The sequence below is a fragment of the Triticum aestivum genome, chromosome 7D (genome assembly GCF_018294505.1).
Source record: "Triticum aestivum cultivar Chinese Spring chromosome 7D, IWGSC CS RefSeq v2.1, whole genome shotgun sequence".
NCBI classification, from domain to species: Eukaryota; Viridiplantae; Streptophyta; class Magnoliopsida; order Poales; family Poaceae; genus Triticum; species Triticum aestivum.
In genome coordinates, this window is record NC_057814.1 from 133,620,331 (window position 1) to 133,627,005 (window position 6,675).

Genomic DNA, 6,675 nt, shown 5'->3' on the forward strand with positions numbered 1-6,675 from the left:
TCTTGGGTAGCCATACTTTTGACTCTTATAATGCTATGATAGATTTATTTGGCTCACCGCCTCTTTTGGTTACTGGAACTATGTTAACTTTGGAGCATGTAATGCAAAGACTTGAAATTATTGAAAATAAAGTTGCGACTGTAGAGTTGATTGAAAATTTGGATAAAAAGATCCACAACCGAATTACCCAATATGGATCCAAAGTAGGAGTCACTTTGAAAAATATTAAGGAGAAGGAACCCATAGTTAATGAAAGAATAAATCAGGATTCCACTAGAATCGTTAAACTTGAGGGCATCATTACCAACTTGGGAACCGCTTTTTCCTCCGTAAAGAATACTCCAAGTCCTCCAACTAAAATTGCCAAGCTTATGTATGTTCCTAAAAATAAGGGTGAATCCTCTAGTAAGGAAACTGCGGATCTCAAATCTATAAGTATTCATCCCAATCTTTTCGCTATCTAAGGAACCATTTGCTACAAATGAATTTTTCGATCTTGTGCCTAAAAGTTTGATGGTTAATACAAATAAAGAAATTCCTAAGGATGATAGATGTCTCATTGAAGAATTGCCTACCAAATATGGCAATACCTAAATCTATCCTTACTTTTATGCCTAGCTAGGGGCGTTAAACGATAGCGCTTGTTGGGAGGCAACCCAATTTTATTTTCAGTTTTTTTGCTTTTTTGCTTCTGTTTAGGAATAAATATTTGTTCTAGCCTCTGGTTAGATGTGTTTTTATGTTTTAGTTAGTGTTTGTGCCAACTTAAACCTATAGGATCTTCTTGGATGATAGTTATTTGATCTTGCAGAAAATTCCAGAAACTTTCTGTTCACGAAAATAATTGTTAAAAATCACCAGAACGTGATAAAATATTGATTCCAATTGCGTCTGATCAATAAACAAATTTTCTAGGTCTTCCTATTTTTGCTGATTTTTTGGAGTTCCAGAAGTTTGCATTAGTTACAGATTACTACAGACTGTTATGTTTTTGACAGATTCTGTTTTTCGTGTGTTGTTTGCTTATTTTGATGAATCTATGGCTAATAAAATATTTTATAAACCATAGATAAGTTGGAATACAGTGGTTTAACACCAATATAAATAAAGAATGAGTTCATTACAGTACCTTGAAGTGGTCTTTTGTTTTCTTTCGCTAACGGAGCTCACGAGATTTTCTGTTAAGTTTTGTGTTGTGAAGTTTTCAAGTTTTGGGTGAAAGATTTGATGGATTATGGAACAAGGAGTGGCAAGAGCCTAAGCTTGGGGATGCCCATGGCACCCCCAAGATAATCTAAGGACACCTAAAAGCCAAAGCTTGGGGATGCCCCGGAAGGCATCCCCTCTTTCGTCTACTTCCATCGGTAACTTTATTTGGAGCTATATTTTTATTCACCACATGATATGTGTTTTGCTTGGAGCGTCTTGTATGATTTGAGTCTTTGATTTTTAGTTTATCACAATCATCTTTGCTGTACACACCTTTTGAGAGAGACACACATGATTCGGAAATTACTAGAATACTCTATGTGCTTCACTTATATCTTTTGAGTTATATAGTTTTTGCTCTAGTACTTCACTTATATCTTTTAGAGCACGGTGGTGGATTTGTTTTATAGAAACTTTTGATCTCTCATGCTTCACTTATATTATTTTGAGAGTCTTAAATAGCATGATAATTTGCTTAAATAAACCAAATATGCTAGGTATTCAAGAATAGTAAAAACTTTCTTATGAGTGGGTTGAATACTAAGAGAAGTTTGATGGTTGATGATTGTTTTGAGACATGGAGGTAGTGATATTAAAGTTGTGCTAGTTGAGTAGTTGTGAATTTGAGAAATACTTGTGTTGAAGTTTGCAAGTCCCGTAGCATGCACGTATGGTAAACGTTATGTAACAAATTTGAAACATGAGGTGTTCTTTGATTGTCCTCCTTATGAGTGGCAGTCGGGGACGAGCGATGGTCTTTTCCTACCAATCTATCCCCCTAGGAGCATGCGCGTAGTGCTTGGTTTTTGATGACTGGTAGATTTTTGCAATAAGTATGTGAGTTCTTTATGACTAATGTTGAGTCCATGGATTATACGCACTCTCACCTTTCCATCATTGCTAGCCTCTTCGGTACCGTGCATTGCCCTTTCTCACATTGAGAGTCGGTGCAAACTTCGCCAGTGCATCCAAACCCCGTGATATGATAGACTCTTTCACACATAAACCTCCTTATATCTTCCTCAAAACAGCCACCATACCTACCTATTATGGCATTTCCATAGCCATTCCGAGATACATTGCCATGCAACTTTCCACCGTTCCGTTTATCATGACACGTTCATCATTGTCATATTGCTTAGCATGATCATGTAGTTGACATAGTATTTGTGGCAAAGCCACCGTTCATAATTCTTTCATACATGTCACTCTTGGTTCACTGCATATCCCGGTACACCGTCGGAGGCATTCATATAGAGTCATACCTTGTTCTAGTATCGAGTTGTAAATAAATAGAAGTGTGATGATCATCATTTAATAGAGCATTGTCCCAAAAAAAAGAGAAAGGCCAAAAAAAAGAAGGCCCCCAAAAAAAGAGAAATAAAAAGGGACAATGCTACTATCCTTTTACCACACTTGTGCTTCAAAATAGCACCATAATCTTCATGATAGAGAGTCTCTCGTTTTTGTCACTTTCATATACTAGTGGGAATTTTTCATTATAGAACTTGGCTTGTATATTCCAACAATGGGCCTCCTCAAGTGCCCTAGGTCTTCGTGAGCAAGCAAGTTGGATGCACACCCACTTAGTTTCTTTTGTTGAGCTTTCATATATTTATAGCTCTAGTGCATCCGTTGCATGGCAATCCCTACTCCTTGCATTAACATCAATCGATGGGCATCTCCATAGCTCATTGATGTGAAAATTTCTCCTTTTTTGTCTTCTCCACATAACCCACATCATTATACTCTATTCCACTCATAGTGCTATATCCATGGCTCACGCTCATGTATTGCGTGAAGGTTTATAAAGTTTGAGATTACTAAAGTATAAAACAATTGCTTGGCTTGTCATCGGGGTTGTGCATGACGAGAGCATTCTTGTGTGACGAAAATGGAGCATGACCAAACTATATGATTTTGTAGGGATGAACTTTCTTTGGCCATGTTATTTTGAGAGGACATAATTGCTTAGTTAGTATGCTTGAAGTATTATTATTCTTATGTCAATATTGAACTTTTATCTTGAAACTTTCGGATCCGAATATTCATACCACAATTAAGAAGAATTACATTGAAATTATGCCAAGTAGCATTCCACATCAAAAATTCTATTTCTATCATTTACCTACTTGAGGACGAGCAGGAATTAAGCTTGGGGATGCTTGATACGTCTCCAACGTATCTATAATTTTTGATTGCTCCATGCTATATTATCTTCTGTTTTGGACATTATTGGGCTTTATTATTCACTTTTATATTATTTTTGGGACTAACCTATTAACCGGAGGCCCAACCCAGAATTGCTGTTTTTTTGCCTATTTCAGAGTTTCACAGAAAAAGAATATCAAACGGAGTCCAAACGGAATGAAACCTTTAGGAACGTGATTTTCGGAACGAACATGATCCAGGAGACTTGGACCCTACGTCAAGAAAGCTTCCAGGAAGCCACGAGGTAGGGGGGCGCACCTACCCCCAGGCGCTCCCTCCACCCTCGTGGGCCCCATGTTGCTCCACCGACGTACTCCTTCCTCCTATATATACCTACGTACTCCCAAACGATCAGATACGGAGCCAAAAACCTAATTCCACCGCCGCAACCTTTTGTACCCACGAGATCCCATCTTGGGGCCTGTTCCGGAGCTCCGCCGGAAGGGGCATCGTTCACGGAGGGCTTCTACATCAACACCATAGCCTCTCCGATGAAGTGTGAGTAGTTTACCTCAGACCTTCGGGTCCATAGTTATTAGCTAGATGGCTTCTTCTCTCTTTTTGGATCTCAATACAATGTTCTCCCCCTCTCTTGTGGAGATCTATTCAATGTAATCTTCTTTTGCGGTGTGTTTGTTGAGACCGATGAATTGTGGGTTTATGATCAAGTTTATCTATGAACAATATTTGAATCTTCTGAATTCTTTTATGTATGATTGGTTATCTTTGCAAGTCTCTTTGAATTATCAGTTTGGTTTGGCCTACTAGATTGATCTTTCTTGCAATGGGAGAAGTGCTTAGCTTTGGGTTCAATCTTGCGGTGTCCTTTCCCAGTGACAGTAGGGGCAGCAAGGCACGTATTTTATTGTTGCCATCGAGGATAACAAGATGGGGTTTTTATCATATTGCATGAATTTATCCCTCTACATCATTTCATCTTGCTTAAGGCATTACTCTGTTCTTATGAACTTAATACTCTAGATGCATGCTAGATAGCGGTCAATGTGTGGAGTAATAGTAGTAGATGCAGGCAGGAATCAGTCTACTTGTCTCGGACGTGATGCCTATATACATGATCATACCTAGATATTCTCATAACTATGCTCAATTCTGTCAATTGCTCAACAGTAATTTGTTCACCCACCGTAAAATACTTATGCTCTTGAGAGAAGCCACTAGTGAAACCTATGGCCCCCGGGTCTATCTTCCATCATATTAATCTTCCAACACTTAATTATTTCCGTTGCTTTTATTTTACTTTGCATCTTTATCATAAAAATACCAAAAATATTATCTTATCATATCTATCAGATCTCACTCTCGTAAGTGACCGTGTAGGGATTGACAACCCCTTATCGCATTGGTTGCGAGGATTTATTTGTTTGTGTAGGTGCGAGGGACTCGCGCGTAGCCTCCTACTGGATTGATACCTTGGTTCTCAAAAACTGAGGGAAATACTTACGCTACTTTGCTGCATCACCCTTTCCTCTTCAAGGGAAAACCAACGCAGTGCTCAAGAGGTAGCAGGTACCGGTGAAAGTTGCGCGGTACTAGCTAGAGAGGCTAGCAATGGTGGAAGGGTGAGAGTGCGTATGATCCATGGAATCAACATTAGTCATAAAGTACTCACATACTTATTGCAAAAATCTATTAGTCATCAAAACGAAGTACTACACGCATGCTCCTAGGGGGATAGATTGGTAGGAAAAGACCAGCTCGTCCCCGACCGCCACTCATAAGGAAGACAATGAATAAATAAATCATGCTCCAACTTTGTTACATAACGGTTCACCATACGTGCATGCTACGGGAATCACAAACTTCAACACAAGTATTTCTACAATCCACAATTACTCACTAGCATGGCTCTAATATCACCATCCTCATATCTCAAAACAATCATAAGGAATCAAACTTCTCATAGAATTCAATGCACTTTATATGAAAGTTTTTATTATATCCCTCTTGGATGCCTATCATACTAGGACTAAATTCATAACCAAAGCAAATTACCACGCTGTTTAGAGAGATTCTCAAAATAATATAAGTGAAGCATGAGAGTTCATCAATTTCTTCAAAATAAAACCAGCGCCGTGCTCTAAAAAGATATAAGTGAAGCACTAGAGCAAATGACAAACTACTCCAAAAGATAGAAGTGAAGATCAATGAATAGTTGAATTTTTTTAGAAAAGGAGGAGGACCCCCGGCCTCTGCATCTGGACGATGCATGCAACCACTTTATTAATTATTCACACAAGACCTTACAAAGTCATACAACAGTAAGACTAAAGCCACCGTCTAGGCAACATGTGTCGCTACTCCTATCCAGTTGATGTAGGGATAGTCTGGGCATAATACCACACAGACCTCGCAGCCAAACCTAACATCTAAGACCCGAGGTCCCAACCAGGACGCCTGCCGGGTATGGGGCACCCACCAGTCCGGGGTACTCCTCAACCAGGACGCCTGCCGGGTATGAGGCCGCCGAAGCCACCTGCCACCAATCCATCTTCAGTGATGAACTACTGCATCTACCTTGCCCGGTCTAGCTGCCGTCGATGTCACCACGACGCCAGACAATGCCACCATCCTGCGCTCGTCCATCATGCTCACCGGCGAGACCCTGCTGCTCCATGCCGCCGTGACCCGTCGTCGTCGACGCGAGAGAAGGCACGCCACACCACCTCATGCCTCTTCCATCCGGCGCCGCTCCACAAATGATGCCCCCAATAGGGAACACGACACCATAGCGCCACCATCGTCTGATCCGGTGATCTTAGGATTTCTCCCGGAGCGGCACGAGCAGGTTGACAATAGTTGCTTGACGATGCCTTCATCAAGATAACGACGTAGACGCCGCCATAACCCGTCACGACCAGAGTCGACTCAGTTTTCGCCGGTGACTATGTCTCCCCAACTCGCCGCCGGTGCTAATAGTGGGATCCAAGATCTGTCACTACCAGCCTGGCCAACCGCTTCGGTGGAGAAGGCAGCCACCACCACCATGCCCGGGCCAAGAGACCTGGACGTCCTCGTTCCGCGAAGATTACCCAGGGGGGATCTCCTCTTGCCGTTGTTGAGACGAGGCACAGCCGTAGTGGATCTTGATCTAAACCCCTCGGGACCAGATCGGATCTCATCGCAGCAAACTCTCATCTGCCAAATGGCTGCCGGAGATCTCCTAGCCACTGCCAACCCGCTGCGCACTGCTGTTGGAGTAGGAGGGAGATGGACGCCGCTACCCCCACGCGTTAC